The sequence below is a fragment of the Rhipicephalus microplus genome, unplaced genomic scaffold, assembly GCF_043290135.1.
Source record: "Rhipicephalus microplus isolate Deutch F79 unplaced genomic scaffold, USDA_Rmic scaffold_21, whole genome shotgun sequence".
In the NCBI taxonomy this organism is placed as follows: Eukaryota; Metazoa; Arthropoda; class Arachnida; order Ixodida; family Ixodidae; genus Rhipicephalus; species Rhipicephalus microplus.
In genome coordinates this window covers 595,259-614,829 of record NW_027464594.1, presented here as the reverse complement: position 1 = coordinate 614,829, position 19,571 = coordinate 595,259, and the positions used below count along the sequence as shown (strand labels likewise).

General features: G+C 44.3%; 2 non-coding genes across 2 annotated transcripts; both read left to right on the top strand.

The window, feature by feature from the left end:
- Positions 1-1,735: 1,735 nt before the first annotated feature.
- On the top strand, positions 1,736-1,807 carry TRNAA-CGC (transfer RNA alanine (anticodon CGC)). The gene has a single exon. It is a non-coding gene; the product is annotated as a tRNA-Ala (tRNA).
- A 17,069-nt stretch (positions 1,808-18,876) lies between these two features.
- Positions 18,877-18,948, top strand: TRNAA-CGC (transfer RNA alanine (anticodon CGC)). Its single transcript has one exon. It is a non-coding gene; the product is annotated as a tRNA-Ala (tRNA).
- Positions 18,949-19,571: the final 623 nt, after the last annotated feature.

The following is a 19,571-nucleotide window of genomic DNA, read 5'->3' as shown; positions in this document are numbered from 1 at the left end:
CTTCCTTTTACCCAAACCTAGAACTAATTATGGCTAGTTTACTACAAAATTTTCTTCTATTTCCCTGTGGAATTCTTTACCTTTGGAGATCAAAAATAGATCCCTCGAAATGTTTAAAAAAGGCTTGCGTTTGCACCTATTAAATTCTTAATGCATGATACTATATGAACTGAATGTTATTGCATTTTTCTGTTAGTTTTTTGTGCTCATCGGTACACCTTGTATAACTTATGTTCGCTATTTCGTGTTTATCTGTACAATTTGTATATCTTAAATTTTCTATCCTTACCGTAATAATGCTTGATATTATACAGAGTGAATGTTACTGCATTTTCGTGTTAGTTTTCGCATGCTTAGCTGTACATTTTTTATAACTTACGTTCGCTATTTTGTGCTTATCTGTACATTTTGTATACCTTCAGATTTCTTTCCTTACCACTCTTTACTATTACGTTGTATCGCTCATGTATGATTTTATAGGAGGTCTCACTCACAGTCTCACGACTTTGAGACCTCCTTCTGTATTTGTACATAACACATGCACTTGTATCACTTGTATTTCGATTCTGAATAAATTCTGAAATTCTGAACAAGCGAAAGAAATCCGGACGAAAGCTAATAGATGCAACGGTAATCATCTGTCAGTGTTTTCTAGGGCGACTGTCTGTAATCTTTTCTTTGCCTCAAAACTTTGGTATGTGATGCAAGTATTGCATTGTTGAAGGGCAAACATACAGAAGTTCCATCGTATCTTCGCAGTGTTCGTGTGGGCTTCGAACTGGGAGAGATGCAGTCGAACTAATCTGTTTCGAAAAGTGAAACACGGAGGGCTTGGTTTAACACATCTTTTCATACGCCAAGTCGTAAATAGGTTCTTTTTTTTTCGCTACACAAGGGACCCTTTCTTACGTACAGTGTGCCAAATGAGACTGACGCGGGCTTTACCTGGATATGTGGTTAGCACGCATGACATGACCGGTGCTGTGCGCGGGTATCTTAAAGAGGTTATTCTAAGTGTACGGTTTTTATCTGTTAGATTTTCCAATAAATATTTGTTTTCAGTGACTCGAAAGAAGTTGTACAAAGATGTATGCGATGTTGTTTTACCTGAACCGCTGTACCGTGCCATGTACGTTGGAGGTGAAGGGTAAGATGTGCTTAAAAGAGTGAAGAGAATGCAAGTGGCTCCTGGCGCGAAGTCTTTCTTTTTCAAGCTGCCCACAGGTACACTATCAGACAGGACATTTCAAGCAGACCGTGGTTTTTACTTACCTTGAGGGACAAATTGCCTTATCTGTAAAAAACCGGAAAATATTGACCATGTTTTCTTACATTGTTGGGAAGGAGTATATTTTTGGGATGTACTTCAAAGGACGTTACAAAAAGAATTACCTTTAGATTCATATGGTATAAGATTTCTGCCAATAGTGGACGAAGAGGGAATGCCTTTTGATATGATTATGCTATGTGGACTTCACTGTTTATGGCGGGCCCGTATGGCGGGTTTCTATCGCGATCAGGATGCACGGCCTGCACGAATGTATTTCCGTGAATGTATGGCCAAGTATGTTGAACTGCAGAAAACTCAGGAGATTGTACCGGAGTGGTTGTCGAGGGTGGAGCCCTTGGCAGCACTTAGGGAATTTTAAGTTTCTGTCGGACTGTTACTGCTTGTTTTTGTTCTGCTTGTGGTTTATAGTATGCGCCTGTAAACAGGCAATAAAGCAAAAAAAGGGGGGGTGTAGCTCAGTGGTAAAGCGCTCGCTTCGCATGTGAGAGGTCCCGGGTTCGAACCCCGGCACCTCCAATCTCCCTTTTTTTTCTTCCGTATTTCTTTTTAAAGTGTTCTTCGATTCTCCAAGACGTACCCTAATAGGTGTGTTTCTCTGGAGAACTTAAATTTCTCGAATTTCTTACGTGTCGTCGCCTTGCTTTCGTGACGCGTTTACTGCACCTCAAACGCCGAGCCTTTTACTGCATCTAAAACACATAGCCTAAGACCCCGAGACTAAAGGGGGAATCCATGGATATGTTGAAGTTTAGAGCACCTGAAAGCAGCCAAAATTTGAGTTTATGAAAAAAAGAAGAAAAAAATTGGTGACGTATCAGCGGGCTTTGCCGGCATAGGTCGTCGAAAGACGATAATCTTCTATCTTCAGAGACAGAAGTGAACGTTTATTCGACCTTCTGTGTGAGAAAATCGGCCAATTGGCGCTGCGTGAGATATAGATGTCATCTAGCTGTAAATTGAAGAAACAGAGCTTTTCTAGAAACGCGAAGTCACTGGTAGGTGCAGCAGCATGTAGCTTTATTGAAACGTAGGAAACTTTTTTTTTCTTTTTTATAACGTCGCATTGCTAGTGCCACTTTAAGAGGCACTTCAGTCTTTACAATTAGGTATCTATATTGTTGGAATTAAAGTAACTTATCAGTACATCAATCACATATCTAAACATTTTGTAGATAAAGTAATAGAGTGGAGTAGGGGGGAACAAGCGTAGACAAGCAGCCGTTGCCTTCTTTGGCGTTGCGAGGTGAGATATTTAGGGACCGCAGATTAGGAGGGGAGCGGTGCGCAAGCGCAATGGGCGTGTAAACAGCGCGGGAAGGGATGCCTAGAGGAGAGAGAGGGAGAACAAATGTGGGCCAGTTGACACGCTGCCTGCATCGGCATTGCGATGCAGGCAGCGGTAGATAGATAGATAGATAGATAGATAGATAGATAGATAGATAGATAGATAGATAGATAGATAGATAGATAGATAGATAGATAGATAGATAGATAGATAGATAGATAGATAGATAGATAGATAGATAGATAGATAGATAGATAGATAGATAGATAGATAGATAGATAGATAGATAGATAGATAGATAGATAGATAGATAGATAGATGGGTGGATGGATGGGTGGGTGGATGGGTGGATGGATGGATGGATGGGTGGATGGATGGATGGGTGGATGGGTGGATGGATGGGTGGATGGGTGGATGGATGGATGGATGGATGGATGGATGGATGGATGGATGGATGGATGGGTGGATGGATGGATGGATGGGTGGATGGATGGATGGATGGATGGATGGATGGATGGATGGATGGATGGATGGATGGATGGATGGATGGATAGATGGATGGATAGATGGATAGATGGATGGATAGATGGATAGATAGGTGGATGGATGGATGGATGGATAGATAGGTGGATGGATGGATGGATGGATAGATAGGTGGATGGATGGATGGATAGATAGATAGATAGATAGATAGGTGGATGGATGGATGGATAGATAGATAGATAGATAGATAGATAGATAGATAGATAGATAGATAGATAGATAGATAGATAGATAGATAGATAGATAGATAGATAAGAGAGGCGAGACAGGTAACACAGGGTGGCGGGAGAGTAGAAAACAAGAGAGAATGGGGACGCGTCTGCGCAGTAAGGGTGGCAACACCGCACACAGGCTTGAGGTTGACCATAAAAAGCTTCGCATCGGAAATCTCCGTGCTTTATTCCAAATGTCGTCGAAAGACCATAGTCTTCTGGCAGCCTTCTTTCATGCATAGCGCCGCATTTACAGCGCAGCTTAGGGTCTTTAGAATTCCGTGTCTATGTATAAACTTGTAAACGACCATGTACACCACCTATAACGTGTTGATGTTATGCTTTAGATATGCGTGACATTTCTTTTTCTTTGGATCGTCTATGTTCATATGTACGAATGCAGTCACCAGTTCAAGAGAGCTTGGGATTCAGCGAGGGCACAAACTCTTTCCGGGTGGCTGACTGATACAACATTTATGAATGAAAAAAGTTTAAACAATCACTGCATATCTACGGACAGAACCATGATGAGGGGGGAGAAGCGTCCGTCCATCTGCTCGTGCATCCATCTGTCCGTCCAACCGTAGGTCGATCTGTTCGTCCGTGCGTCTGTCCGTCTTTCTGCCCCGTCCGCCTAGTGAACACTCCAAATACCACCAACTCACATGTTTTTATCATATATAGAGTATATATAAGTGCCGCCATTTAGTAGACATTCAAAACTCCCCTGTGGCACATAACCGAGAAAGATTTTTATTACAGAGGACGATCAAGTGATGCCTTAAGGAGCTTTTCTTCGTCATATATTGATTATATAGAAATACCACCATCTAGCGGACATTTCCAGAAGCATCTTTTCATCAGAAAGAGAGAATAAAACATTTATTTGCGACCAAGGTAGGAATGTCGGTGAGTGGGATCCTTAGTCCGGGATCCCATTGGCACGGACCGCTGTCCTCGCTTGTCTCACGAGGGCCTCTTGGGTCTTCGGATACGAGCTGGACAGAGCTGCCTCCCACCCTACAGTGTCGTGTTGTGATCATAGTGATCATGTATTATATACAAGTACCGCCATTTGTGGCACATACGCGAGAGATGTGGTTACTGCAGAGGATAACCTGTTTCACATGCGAGCGATTTCGATCCAAGAGCGGAGCGGCAGCCGCCGCGCGAGTCTGAAACAGGTTTCTACAGCGGTGACTCTACGCCCTTGTGAATGTTGCCAGAGTTGGCAAAATGCGCTCGCGGCACAAGTGGCAGAGCGACCAGTGACGTCATTAAACACGTGATGCCAGGGGTGGAGTCGAGAAGTGGGCACGCGCGCTGAGGGGAACTCGCATCACAGAACTCGCTCCGACTGAGTAGCACACAACATCCGTCCTCTCCCCGGCTCACAAATGTCTTGTGCTGCTTTCAACGAGTTGCTCATTGCAGAAGGTATGAAATGACCTCTTCTTTGGGACAACAAGGTGGAGGATTTCCGCAAGAAGCATAAGACGAGCATTCTTTGGGAAGAAATCGCCGAGCTCCTCAAGAAGTCGCACACTTCCGTAAAGTAAAAGTCCTCGCTCGAACTGGCCACTTTCCCTGGTGAAGTCGAAATCAGCTGTTTTCGTTTTGTTTCTCTCGACGATGCTTCCACCGGAGTGACAATAGGGCGCGGTAACTTTTTTATTTCCATATTATTATTACCACTTTTCTTTTTTTGCATTTTCCCACGTAGAAGAGCCCCCTGACATGCCGTACTTCGGATTCACAGCTGATGTTGATGGTTTAACAAACGATGAAATTCGGGGACACGGTGAATAGATGAAAGGGTTCACACGAACTAGAGAGATAGGGTGGGTGCTACGGCAGTCGGCTTGAGAAGTAGTCTTCCACATAGGTCACTCAAAAGGAATTTCATGAAGCTACTCAACAAGGAAGGTGCGCGAAGCTTGCTGTCACGGTTCGGGGAAATGAAGCATCCACCAGGGGCTTTATTTCTGTTCTCCCTTTCAACAATACCTTGATTTCTCGCTAAAACCCAGGCTCACTTGTCCACGCTCTCTGCGACGCTTTCCGCACGAGTAACAATTGCACTGTACAGCGCTCAAGTTTGTAGGCTGCCGACAGGTCCTGCCACACTGGCCAGCTGCTCTCCGTTACACTCAGTGCCGCAATGCGAGGTTTGCTGGGCGAAAATAGATGTTCGGTCGAGAGCACAACATACACTGCGTAAATTACAAAGAACAGCTGTTGATTTCAGGTAACAGTGCAGCAACACATGCCCAGGAGCATGTACCTAAATTACACGGCCGAAGGCTACCATTTTAATGTGACTGTGTGCCGACGGCAAAAGCGTGTTGTATAAAATGACGTGATACTTCGGCTTTTCTGCTCTCCACCACCGCATTTATGGATGGAAATTTCCGCTAAAGCAAGAATCTCTGCGTAGTGCCAGACTTGGGCCGCGCACGAGTGTATATGCAGCAGCCAAAGAACCGAGACAACGCGCGTATCACGTATACCATGCTACCTGCCGTTGGTGAAACTCTTCCAGGATTGCTTTACTGAATCATTGAAAAACCTGAGAGGCTTACTATTTATGGTGAAGGCATAAAAATTCGAGTGCCAGAAGAAATGTAGACCATTCGAAAAATCTCGATGCAGGGTGTGTTCGCATGGGCCACAGGGTGACCACAAACAAGGCCGAACCTTACCAATGAAAGTTTTTATATGAACTTTTACTTTGACTCGAGCAAACACGTACAAAAATTTAGGCATGAATTTTGCGAGGTGTGTGTTCTGGGCTGACAAAAACCTCGTTCGACATTCCAAAGCAATATCGCTAAAAGCAAGAGCAATGAATCGGAGAAACATGTGTAGTGCTGTGCGAAACACGCTTGCAGTTCTTAAGCATTCACCTAGCTGGAACAGTTGGCCAATGAAACCATACGAGCAAACTCCTTTTTTTGCTTCTCCATGGTCAGTTATATGATCTTGCAACAAAAGCCATGCGTTGGACAAAACAAAAAGCAACAGCAATCGTTGCTTATTTGTTACAAGATTCATGTTACACTTAGTTCAATCAGTGTACAGACGTGTGAAAGTCGAGCGGCTATTGATGATGAACCTCGTAGCACGGGGGTGTGAGAGGGAGGACACTTGGAAGAGAGCGCAGCTTTTAGATACCACCGAAAACAGCGGTTAACCAGCGCCTTTCGCAGGCAGCATTGCCCGTCAAAGCGGCGCAAGGCGCGCAACAGCAGCGGTAGCAGCGGGCAGCGGCGTATGTGAAACGAACGCGTGTCCGCGCGTCCTCCCGCCGTTCATCGCCGCGACCACCACCACTCGGTCGCTCGCATGTGAAACAGGCTTAAAGGAGTTCGCCTTAAAAAATGGCAGCATATCCACGCAGTGAATGATGGAGACTGGGGCGAAGCATTCGTCCGTCCTATTGTTCTTGCTTCCGTCCGTGCATGCGTCCGTCTGTCTGACCGTCCATGCGTCCATCTGCCCGTCCGTACGTGCGTCTGTTCATGCGTCCGTGCCTGCGTTCGTTCATGCATCCGCCGCGGCATCCGTTCATGCGCCCATCCATGCATCTGTTTGTGTGTCCGTTCGTCCATCTATTCAACACTCCAAGTACCACCATTTCGCGTCTTTTGATCATGCTTTCCCCATTAGGGAGCCTTCATGTGCGCGCGTCTCGATGTTTTAGGGTGGTGTCAGCCTTTGACCCACCACTTGCCGTCACCCGCTAAAACACAATGTTGCCGGTCCTGGTTTCCGTGGCAACAGGCACAATGTTGGTTCTTGCGGCCACGCGTTCCTGCCCCGTCACACTGCGATAGCTGCATGTTGGCGCGGGTGTGCAAGCTGCGGTATGAGCTGCGTTTGATTACCCCATAGACGTAGCTTCCGCTACGACACCATCCTCGCGCTAAGCGCACCTACAAGAACTTTGAAGTGTAGTTGCCAGGGTGCTATGTGCCACAATGCAAAACCTTCTGGAGACCTTCCGGCTTCCCGAATTGCTCTAGTCTACGGAAACGCTGGGCTACACAAGTGAAGTGAGACTGCTTGGAGGCGACTACTTCTCGCCGTGTTTGTGAGGTGAGTACCCGTTGTATTGCGAGTGGGTTGAGTATATCACCGCACATTTCGTGAAATGACTGGCTTAGCCATGCAACGAAAAGCAGTTTGAGCAAAGTAAGCACGACAACGTGCACAGTATAATGATGAATTATGCTTCGTTCGGCTACGCTGTGCGAGTGGAAGATGGTTGAGTATGCTTGTTTATTCTTGTAGTCGAAGCGCAGTTCCTTAATCAAATGATATGTCTAGTCGAATGTGTGGTCCTGCATGCATTCACTATCTGCACTTTGTCGGTTGCCGAAGCCGTCGCTGCATTCGTCGCGAAAAACGCCAGGCCCGTAAACCACCTACAGACGCTTTCGTTCGCTTCTTCCTTTGCTGGCAGATGTTCGCATTCCTGCAATTTTACCTCGGTTGCTGAGGAAGGGCATTTGGAGAGGTAGACAGACGAGCCGATAAACGCGTTTCCTGTAGGCGCTTGTCTTACACAGTTGCAATGCAACAAACTTTTTGTGCGGCTTGCCTTGGGGTATTCGTTCTTCGCTGCAATGACACGCGCAACCACACCAAAACTCTCTCAGTAATTGCAAACAGGACTTCTCTTTAATAACATAGAATGTGACAGATTTACTGTTTGTGTCCGTCTATTCTTCTGTCTATCTGTCGGTCCTGAAAGAAGCAGTATATGTGCACTAAGCAAGTCGGTTGTCAGCCCATAACTCAAATATGCCCTATTTGGTGCATAGTTATTTGTGTCGTCCTTTTGTTTCATAACCAGACACACAGATGATTTGATTTAGTGAACTCCGCTTTTTTTAGTGTTTGTAGAGAAAATGTGTCTGGACTCCGTATATGTGGTCGCAGTCATGTATGATTTTTCGTCTTATTGTTTACTCTAGGCCCACTGCGAGGACACAAGCTTCCGGCAAAGGAAGCAGGATGGTTTGAAGACACAAGGCCAGATGCCGTTTGGATGCTGTTTGCAATAAAATCTGACCTGAAAAACTTGATTTGTCTCTCGTTGCTCCCCTTGCTTTTCTTCTAGCCTAATATACAATTTGTTGGCATAGGGGGAGGGCGGTGTAATGTGATTGAATGCCCTACTTTTTCGGGCAATGCTTACAGCTTGCAAGGTCTTAAAGCAGTCATTGTACAGATTTGTTCACAGGAACTAAACTTGCTGTAGGAAACTATATTACGGAGAAACGTAATGTTTAGGGTATGAGAAACAGGCTAGCTGAGCTATTCGGTTCACAGAGAACATCGCGAGCTACTCGGTTGTTTTTTCTACCTTTCCAGTCGTTACGAGTTCCATCATATAAACAGCACGGTTTTGAGCCTTGCACTAAGAGGTCTTTGAGGTATTTGCAGTGCTAAAGTGATTATGCTTCCTTAATGGCGCGCAGATATTGAAGTCCATTCATAGTGACATCGAGGTTCTCCCCTCGCAAATATAGACTCCCTAAATAACCTCACTCTGCCAATGCGGTGGGTCTACCAAGTGGGAAAAACGAACTGTTTTCACAGTATTTTATACAAACTCGAGTCACGAACATGTCTTTCGTGTTTCACCATACCACGGCTAACTTCAGAAAACAACCCTTCAGCCTTCAGCACTTGCTATATAAAAAATTCCCTCTTCTCGTTGAAACCCACGCTGCCGTCAATGTAAATGAGCGACCACTCAGAACCAACATGGCGGCCCGTCAATATAGGGGTCGTTTTAGTCAGCTGTAAGCAACCATGATCGGAGTTGTCACCACCCTAACAAACGGAGACGCGAACACATGAAGGCTCCCTATTACCCATATAGAAGCACCGCCATCCAGCGGACATTCCAAGGACTAAACGAGAGGTGGCACACGCACACTTTCTTACTGCTTGCGCTTTGGTTCTACTTCTCACCTTTAACCACCTCGAGTTCATGGTCTATACTAGTTCACTGTATTCATGGCACTGCGGCCCAACGCTCGCTAGACCTTTCTAAAACCAAGGAGGTTACGCCCAGCGAGTATAACGTAGCAACCTTTTCCTATCAGATAGTGCTCAATGTACATGCCAATGGCTGCTAATGGGAAATGAGAAACAGGAGAATTCAGCTTTCACTTTCTTAGGGCTTGCACTTCGTATATACTACCCACCTTTAACAACCACGACTTCATTCATGGTATATACTAGTTCATTGTATTCATGGCACTGCGGCTCAAAGCTAGCTAAACCTTTCTAAAACTAAGAAGGTTACACCCAGCGAGTATAATGTAGCAACCCTTTTTTGTCAGATAGTGTTCAATGTACATGACAATGGCTGCTACTGGAGATCGCAGCGTGGCGTTTACTAAAAGCCGAATGCTCCTGTCTCTCATTCCCCATTAGCAGCCATTGGCATGTACATTGAGCACTATTTTTTATTGTTCAGCAATGCGCAGAATAATCTCTCACCGGCACCACCTTCGAGGTCAAAATGTTATACTTGTTACATATTACAACGGCTACGAGGAACGAACGGATGCCGCTATAAAGAGCTTTGCCCCTAAAAAATAGGAGGGGTCAATGTCAAGAGTGGTTTCCCCAATGATTCGAGGATGCTTGTAACCGATTCATTTTTTTGACAGACAGACAGACAGACAGACAGACACACAGACAGACAGACAGAAGACAGACAGACAGACAGACAGACAGACAGACAGACAGACAGACAGACAGACAGACAGACCGACCATTCAAGCCGTGAATGGTCTTTCTCCATTCAGTCGGTGAATCTCATACAGCTTTGAAAATGGTCTTAAAGTTTTGATAATGTCCTCCTAATATTTAATTTTCTAGGGTAATTTTGACTAGTCAAAAACTTCAATAACGCAATTTTATTGTATTTATTAGCGGACAAGGAGCCTTAATGGCCTCGTGTGCGACTGATGGCGGTGCTGCGAACGCCGCTTGTATAACGTCAATTCGGGGATTCGTGCGCTTTTGTTCTGGGGCCTGACACCATAAAGGAACCACTGTGCGCAATAAAGCTCGATAAAGAAGCAGTTCAATCTGGTGTTTGTAGGCTACCGACACTGCTCGAACAACCATGGGTCTCTGCTTTCAACTAATTTAGAATGCCCAGAGCTTTGTTTCATAGAACTGCGTACGTCCACTTGTCTCTGCGGCGAGTGCTCAATTCTTAAAAGGCACGTATAAATTACATTACTACATTATATTGCATTCTCGTTGGTCTTGCCAGGCTTATGCATAAATAATGAATATATACTCCACTTTCAAAACCTATAGTCCCATGTTGTATTGGCAATACAAACTTTAAAGCTGTAAAATATTTATGGTCTTTTTTATGAACAGGAATAATGAAAATTTGTGGCGCCCCACTTAAATATTTTAGTATTAGTTAAGAATGTTGACAACACCAAATAGCCAAACTACTTCGAAGTTGTAACTAGGTTCCTAATTTAGAAACATTAACATAACGTAAAATGCTATATGTGCTTGACAGCAACTGCAGAATCCTCAAATTGACGTCAGACTCAAGTGGGTGCAATTCCAAGATCTACGTAGAGAAAGTGTTTTACAATTAAGAGTACTTGGTACTCTACTGTGGGAAAGCACAAAGCCGTCGCAGGGCATAGAAAGAACCAACCAATGTTTGTGTGGATTGGAAAGTGTTCAACAACTTTGAGAACTTCGTACTCAACTATGGAAGAGCTGTAAGCCGTGGAAAGTTTGCAAGATACTGTTGAATCATGTGAATATCTGTCAGCCTAACTAGCCTCTATCATTTTCAAAAGCCCCCGTGTTTGATCTGACTCTATCTCAAAGTACTGCTGTCTATCTAGGTAGCGTTACTCGTAACTTTCACAGGGAAAGGTAGCCCAAAAAAGAAATTAAGTCCTCATGCAATCATTTAGGTAAATGTATCATCCGCGATGGCTGAGTGGTGATGGTGCGTGATTGCTGACCCACGGGGCGTGGGATGAAACGGCGGTCGCGGCGGATACATCTCCATTGAAGTGAAAATCCCAATGCGCGTATACTTGAATTTGGTGCACCTTAAAGGGCCACTAACCAGGCCCCTTAACAAAATTTAGTGAGATCTTGGCAGTTGTTGTGCGTTCAATGAAGAGCACTAGGCACACAAAAACATTGGTTGGTTCATTACCAGCTGAGAAAGCTGGTATTTTGAAGCGGGGCGAAAGGACGATGCGAGGAGGCGAGCTCGAAATCCTTGCCGCTCGCCCCGCGTAACTTTCGGAAGCCAAATATCTTCCCTATATCCTCTCCGGCTTCCGAGAAAATGGTCACGTGCGCATGACATTCCCGACCAAACCCAAATGCGTTATATTTGACCAGGCCTCCGCCCAGTGTGAGGGGACGTCAGCTACGTCACGGCTCGCCGGCTGGCTGGCTCCGGCACAGTTGCAGCGCCCGGAGCATCGCGGACGCAGGAGCGGCGCGGTCAAGCTTGGCCAAGCTAGCCGCGCACGAGTCAGAACGCAGGGGTGCGTTTTGACTTATGCGCGATACTGCGCGGTTTCTGTTGTTTTTTTACGCAAAAGTGTTTTGTGCTGGAGTCCACCACAGCTTTACTGACGTACTTACGTCAAGAAAGTGACGTTGTAAGGTGTATACTAAGAGATTGCAAGAGAAACAGCCAGGAGGTAAGCGTTGGTCACTCGGAGTCAAACCAGCAACCTCTCAATTCTCAGCGCGTGGCGCTAACAACTACACTCTTAGAAAAGAGGTGGTAGTACTTGCTAACTTAGGGGTAGTAATGGTTTGTCACATATGTTACAACCCTGGTAGTAAGTGCAGTTAGTAATGGTGAGGGTGGTAGCAGTTACTACCTCTGCTGTTACTACCAGCAGTTTGTAACTGTTACTACCCAAGCCGTTACCACCTATGGGTAGCAACTTTTAAATGTTTCAAAAAGAAGTAGTAACCGATGCTTACTTTGGGCATATTTCTTCACTGCTAATGTTGGCTAATCAATGCTTTATTACTAGACAACGTCGGGTAAGAAGCGTGGTGTGCCATAAATATAGACCAAACAGGTTCACTATTTTTTACGTATACATGCATTAAGAAGTAAGCGTGGGGTATATATAGCCCTACTTCACCGGGGCATGTCTGGCACAGAGGAGCACTAGCGTTTCAGGAGGAATTATAAGAAATATAAGCATATAGCACTATAGTGTACTACTTGGTTACGTGTGTTTGGTGACGTAGCACAAGACCTTTAATGAGCCTTACTTTTGAAACTATATATGTTATATTTATCTATTGTAAAATGGCCACAAAAAGACATTATGTACAGTGGCCGGAACAAGGTACCGAACTCATTCTAATGGCATTTGAATGCTTCACACGACCAATTTGTCCCCGTTTAAAAGGTAATAATCGTTATTGGGGTTTGACGCGCCAAAACGAAAATGATATTTGGAGACACGCTGCAGTGGAATAACTGTGACTGTCCTCGAGGCTAATTGTGACCATCTGGTTATTTTTATTTGCCTGCCTTGTTAATGTTTACTGTAATTTACTTTGTTTGTTGTAATTGTCTATTACGGCGCATGTAGCACTTGATTATGGTTCGTTAACTTGTACTTCTCCGTTAAGACAGTATCGGAATGAAGTTTACATATCTCGGTTGAGTAATTTAGAACGAAATGTATTTTGTTGATCTATGTCTACCTTCTGCGTCATTTTTCCGTTTCATGATAATACGTTGAGACGATTCCTCTCGTAAGTAATCAGAATCTCATTCACACACTATTTTGGATTAGATAGTCAAAAGCCGGGAAGCAAAGAGGTAGTAACGGGGCAAGAAAGGTAGTAATGGCTGCAGTTACTACATCTTTCATTTCAGTTACTAACTTCTTACTAACGTAGGTAGTAAAGATGTCGCAAAATGTTACTAATGGTAGCAGCTTGTAACTGTTTAATAACGTAGGTATAAACCGGTAGCAAAAAGGTAGTAGAGGTCAAAGAAAGGTAGTAACTGCTCCAGTTACCAGCTATTCGCTTGCAGTTGCTACCTTTTTACTAAGTTTTTTTAAGAGTGTACGCCACAAAACGCACGTTGTCTGAACAGCTAACGGCAAGCCATTTATGTGCACCACAAACCGTTTCGCAGTCCTCAGAGCATGCAAGCTTTAGCTCGTTTTCGTTATCAGTGGCAAGATGGCATGACAGGCTCATGTCGGGCGTGCTCTAAAGGCCGTCGCCTCCACGAAGCGCCACTTAGAGGGTCAGTCAGTCCGTTAGTCAGTCAGGGTCAGACATACAGTCTGTCTGTCTGTCTGTCTGTCTGTCTGTCTGTCTGTCTGTCTGTCTGTCTGTCTGTCTGTCTGTCTGTCTGTCTGTCTGTCTGTCTGTCTGTCTGTCTGTCTGTCTGTCTGTCTGTCTGTCACGCAATTCAGCCACCGGGGCAAAGTTTGATCTCCTGCCTAATGTCTAGCCCTCTTGAACTGGTGGCTGCGTTCATACTTGTGAACATATTGTTTATCAAAAATCAAATATTACGTATATATCTGAAGGGCAGCGTCCATATGTAAGCATAAGTAGATGTTTCTTTACTAGAAAATGCATAGATGCGTAATTTAAACACCCTGAATGTTTCTCATTCTGTGCCGAAAATGCAATGGTATGCACAAAACAATGCTCCACCGACAAGATTGGTGGAGCACTGCCATTTGGCAGTTGACCTGGGTTCTGCACAAGCTCATCTTTCCCGACGACACTGATATATGGCGTTCATAACTCATGAAGCACCTCCTGTGTCTTATCAATGCCAGCCAGATTGATTGATTGATTTGTGGGGTTTAACATCCCAAAACCACAATATGACTATGAGAGACGCCGTAGTGGAGGGCTCCAGAAATTTTGACCACCTGGGGTTCCTCATCGTGCACCCAAATCTGAGCATACGGGCTTACAACATTTCTGCCTCTATCGGAAATGCAGCCACCGCAGCCTGGATTCGATCCCGCGACCTGCGGGTCAGCAGCCATGTTTTTTAGCCACTAGACCACCGTGGCGGGGCACATGCCACCCAGATGTTGCCATTTCAACATGAAGGAAGAAGAGGTAGGAGAAGCCCTGACGTCACTCCTTGTGAAGCCGCGGTGAAGCCGGAAGTCGGCCATATTGACTGGGCAAGTTTAGCTCTCTTGCTTACATATGAATGCAAAGCAGAAGGCGTGACTTCCTCTACGGCTCGGAAAGCACGTGGGCTGCGCAGCGCGCGTGTCGTGGCGATCCGAAACTAATGGAATGGGGCTCAACACTCTGGGCCTGCGCGACACCTTCGGCGAAATGATTTCGTCCCAGTAACAGCGAGTAACGGCTCGCCGCCAAAAAAAAAGCAAGTACAAAAAAACGCGCGCTAGATGCGCTGACAATGGCGAGCGTTTTCGCGTCATGAATTGAGCAACTGTACAGACATCACGATCGGTCATGTGTATTCTTTGCGGTTGCATTCCTACACGAGGCCGACGCAGCGCCCGGACACTGTTCCCGTGTTCCGCGTGAAACTCACCGTCGTCAAAATTCTGCGACAAGGGTGACTTTGAGCACGGTGCAAGTGACTTGAACGAGGTTGCTTTCACTTTCAGATTACAACGCTGGGGACGAGTATAACAAGCAGAACAGAAAAGGTCTTTTATTATGCACATGCAAGTTGTTACTCTACACATACCGAACACGAAACTACGTATGTGCTAATGGTCCTCATTGCATCTTGCTAGGCACAACAGTTTTGTCCTTTGCCACAAGCAGGAGCACTGCCCAACCGCCACTCACCTGCAAGGCGTTTGTCGTCGTTCCGCTTCGTCATGCATGGTGCCCAACGCAATTTCGATGAACACTTCAAATGCTTCATTTGCGTCATCCGCCGCACGACACCTGGATATGCGCTTGTTCTACGCGCTGTTCAGGCCCCGTGGGGAACGAAAGGTTTGATAAACGTTGCTAAGAATACAGTAACTGCTAGCAGAACACTGCGCAACCAATAACGCGGTGCAGAGCACGGATATTGTCCGCCATGGCTTAGCATGAGACCTGCGGAGGCACACATGCTGCTGCCAACCGTGTGCGCTCATTGCCAAACCAGCTACACCGCGAAACACGCAACCATAGCCACACCGTCATTGTGCCCAGTGAATATGGATGCCATGATGCCATTTCCTCCACACTTTTCACATAGCACACCGGCAGGGCATGCCCCTTTTTATCATTCCTTCCTCTGTGCGTTTCAACAAAAGTAGGCGCTGTCTGAGGCAAGGCAAAACATAAATGGCTGCTTGGCCAGATGAAATCTGTCGTATTTTGACGACATTATCAGCAAATCACGCACATATGCGGTCAATTTTTTGTAGTATGTGACCTACACGTATTCGCTTCGAAAGCGTGGACTGAAAGTTTGAGAAATCATAGATGAAAAATCACTCGAAAATCTATTTGCAGGTCTGCCCGAGAGATCATTAATAGGCCGGCTTTCCTCATCACAATGATAATATACTGCCAATGATCTAAGTGGAATCACGCCGGTAATAAGTTTGAATACTTATCTGTTAATAAATTTTTTCTCTGTACGAGGAGCAACATATTTATTGCTACCACTGCTCAGTGATGTGTGTCATAAGGAGAATGGGAAGAACGCATAAATGTAAAAACTCTTCATTGCGTGTAGTCGCATGAATTCATTTTGCATGACTATACTTTATACTAAGAACGTATTAACTCGGTTTCGTAATGTCTAAGCTAACGAGCGGTCGAAATTCCATGCGCGTCATTAAAAAAAAAGATATCCTTACCCCGAAAGGGCACTGTTTCCCTACTATCGGCGGACCAAAGTGGTTTGATGGAATGAATATCATTACTTATTCAAAACTCGCCCATAACTTTAGAGCAGCTGGTCGACCCGAGAGCCAATAAATCCCTCCTACGCACCAAGAATTAGGTCACATGATCCAAAATGCTTTCCTTTTGCAGTCAATTGCATTCATCCCTCCCTCCCCTCTTCCTTACTCCGACAAGCTTTCTTCTCCCAAGGTTATTTTGCAGTCCCTCGGCTGGGCACCGTCTCGCCATTCCTCAAGCAACTGTGGCATTCCATAGGGGATGTCACATTTTTTACCATCATGATGACCGCAAGTTCTGGTGGCGTGTGACGTCATTACGTTGTGATGACATTTTCTCATCACGGTTCTCCGCGCCTTCGGTGACTTTTCACGTTCAATGCGGCATGCCCCGGCCCACTTTCACTGACTTCGAGCCTACTTTCTGCAGTTTCTACTCAATGGAGCTAACAAAAACGTTGCTAGACGCTGCTTATTGCCAGTTTGTTACTTGACTAGAATGAATGGTTAGAGCAGTTTGTCCATGCTGGATGAAGCAATAACACAAAAATTTTGGAAATTATCTTTTTTTGTAATAGGTAGCTAGTGACCAAATTGTCACGGCTCAGAAAATTGTTTGCCCGTGTGCGCGACAAAGATTCATTAAAATATTTTTGGCACGCTCAGTCGCAATTTCGCCTTCAAAGAGCACCTATAGTTAGGAAGTAGCAGTTACGGCCTGAATGTAAAAATAGATGCCCACATGACCACGCAAAACTGTGACGTAATTGCCGCGCCCGAGATCGCTTAAGTGGTTTCCGTACTGGCAGCCAGCACAGCCCCCGGCATAACGGAAGAAATCACAGATAGTGCAAGCGCGACAGGCCTGCCAAGCAAATAGCCAGCACAAAGTCGTGACGTAGTACTTTTTACACTGTCGCCACGTTGATATCGATCCGCGAGGGTCTCCATCCTAATCTCGCTCAGTCGCGTGGCTTGCACTTTGAAACTGATTTTATTATGTTCTATACAATGTTTCCCCCCTTCATATTTTGTACATGTTGAGTATATCTCCACATAAATATATCTCTATTGATTTCCCACTTTCAAAATTTTTCGTGCCCATGCTCGTTTATAGGAACGATCAAAAAGCGCGAAAAAGAACGAAAAGCACACAATATGCCTTCTGCCGCGCTTGTAAACCTGGGCAGATTTCTCAACTTCATCATCCTGCAGTCTGTATTAAGCGGATGAGTCAACAGTTTCTATAAAGCAGCCGAACCGAATAAATGAGCTCACTAATAACACCTTTCGCATCACTGAACACCTCCAATAGCGAACAAATAGAAAATATTTGCGTTCACTTCTTTCAACATGAAACCCGCGACTGATCAATACGATCGTTAAATACCGCAGTAACGTTACGCGCTGGTTATTTATTTATTTATTTAGTGAGCTATCGGTTTATTTATTTTTGTCATGTGGCAAGCATTGAAGTAAGTGCACGGCTGAGTACTATTTACATATCGTTACAGCTTCCGCCATATTTGGAATGTGAATCTTGTTTCGACTTCACAGTAGACTTCAAAAAATGTGCCACAGACCAAAAGAGAAAATAAATCGGACGACGAGGCCAAGTAAACTTAATGTAAGCTAAAATGAGCATCTATCATAATAAATACTTCTATAAATTGCATTGGTAACCTCCATAAGCAATAAAATAAAAATATTAATAATAATATTACTTTATGTTACACACCCGTAAGAAATACAAAGAAACGGGCCTGTCTAAGTCCCCAGGACATGTGTGACTAGGCCGGGCAAAGCCGGTTACAGCGATGTGGATGCAAGGTAACAAAACTATGGTTGTTTCTTACCAACAAACAGACAAACGATTAACACCATTACTTTTTTACAGGCAGTAAATAAAAGAGAGGAACAAAGGAGGGACAAAGAGCATACGTGGCATACAAATAGACCATGTGATTTTACAGCTGATCGGGTAATTTCTTTATTGCCTTTTTGAACTCGCTCAAAAAAAATTCATCAGGTAGTGCATCGAAAAATTTTGCACTATATACACTTTTACATGCTTCTCCATTTCTGGTAGAGAACCAGGGTACTATAAAACGCTTTTTTTTTCTCTCAGGATTTGACGCGTTACATATGGCACTTTAAAGTCATCACACCAATTGTATCTTATAACAACTGTCTTAATAAACAAATCCTGAAATATACAAAAGCCCAAATCCTGAAAATCAGTACTGGCATCTATCTTATTATTATTATTACTACCACTACTAGTATTATGTTATTATTATTATTATTATTATTATTATTATTATTATTATTATTATTATTATTATTATTATTATTATTATTATTATTATTATCATCATTATTATTATTATTATTATTATTATTATTATTATTATCATCATTATTATTATTATTATTATCATCATTATCATCATCATCATCATATCCAGACTGAATGATCCGCCCGACTTTTGGCCGATCCCCCTCAGTGGATAGGGGCCAATTATCCAAAGATTATGATCATCATCGTTCGTTGCCAAACGTAAATATAATGTTACTCTTGGCAGTGTATCACTAAACGCTGAAAGATCAGTTGGGGGTGTAGCTCAGTGGTAGAGCGCTCGCTTCGCATGTGAGAGGTCCCGGGTTCGAACCCCGGCACCTCCAGCCATCTTTTTCTTTCTCCCATTCTTTTCTTTTAAAGTGTTCTTCAATTCTCCAAGACGTACCCTAATAGGTGTGTTTCTCTGGACAACTTAAATTTCTCGAATTTCTGACGTGTCGTCGCCTTGCTTTCGTGACGCGTTTACTGCACCTCAAACGCCGAGCCTTTTACTGCATGTAAAACACATAGCCTAAGACCCCGAGACTGAAGGGGGCATCCACGGATATGTCGAAGTTTAGAGCACCTGAAGGCAGCCAAATATTAAGTTTGTGAAAAAAAAGAACAAAATTGGTAACGTATCAGCGTGCTTTGACGGCAAAGGTGTTCGAAAGATGATAATCTTCTATCTTCAGAGACAGAATTGAACGTTTATTCGACCTTCTGTGCGAGGAAATCGGCCAATTGGCGCTGCGTGAGATATAGATGTCATCTAGCTGTAATTTGAAGAAACAGAGTTTTTTCTAGAAACGCAAAGTCACTGGTAGGTGCAGCAGCATGTAGCTTTATTGAAACGTGGGAAACTTTTTTTTTTCTTTTTTATAACGTCGCATTGCTAGCGCCACTTTAAGAGGCACTTCGGTCTTTATAATTACGTATCTATATTGTTGGAAATAAAGTAACTTAT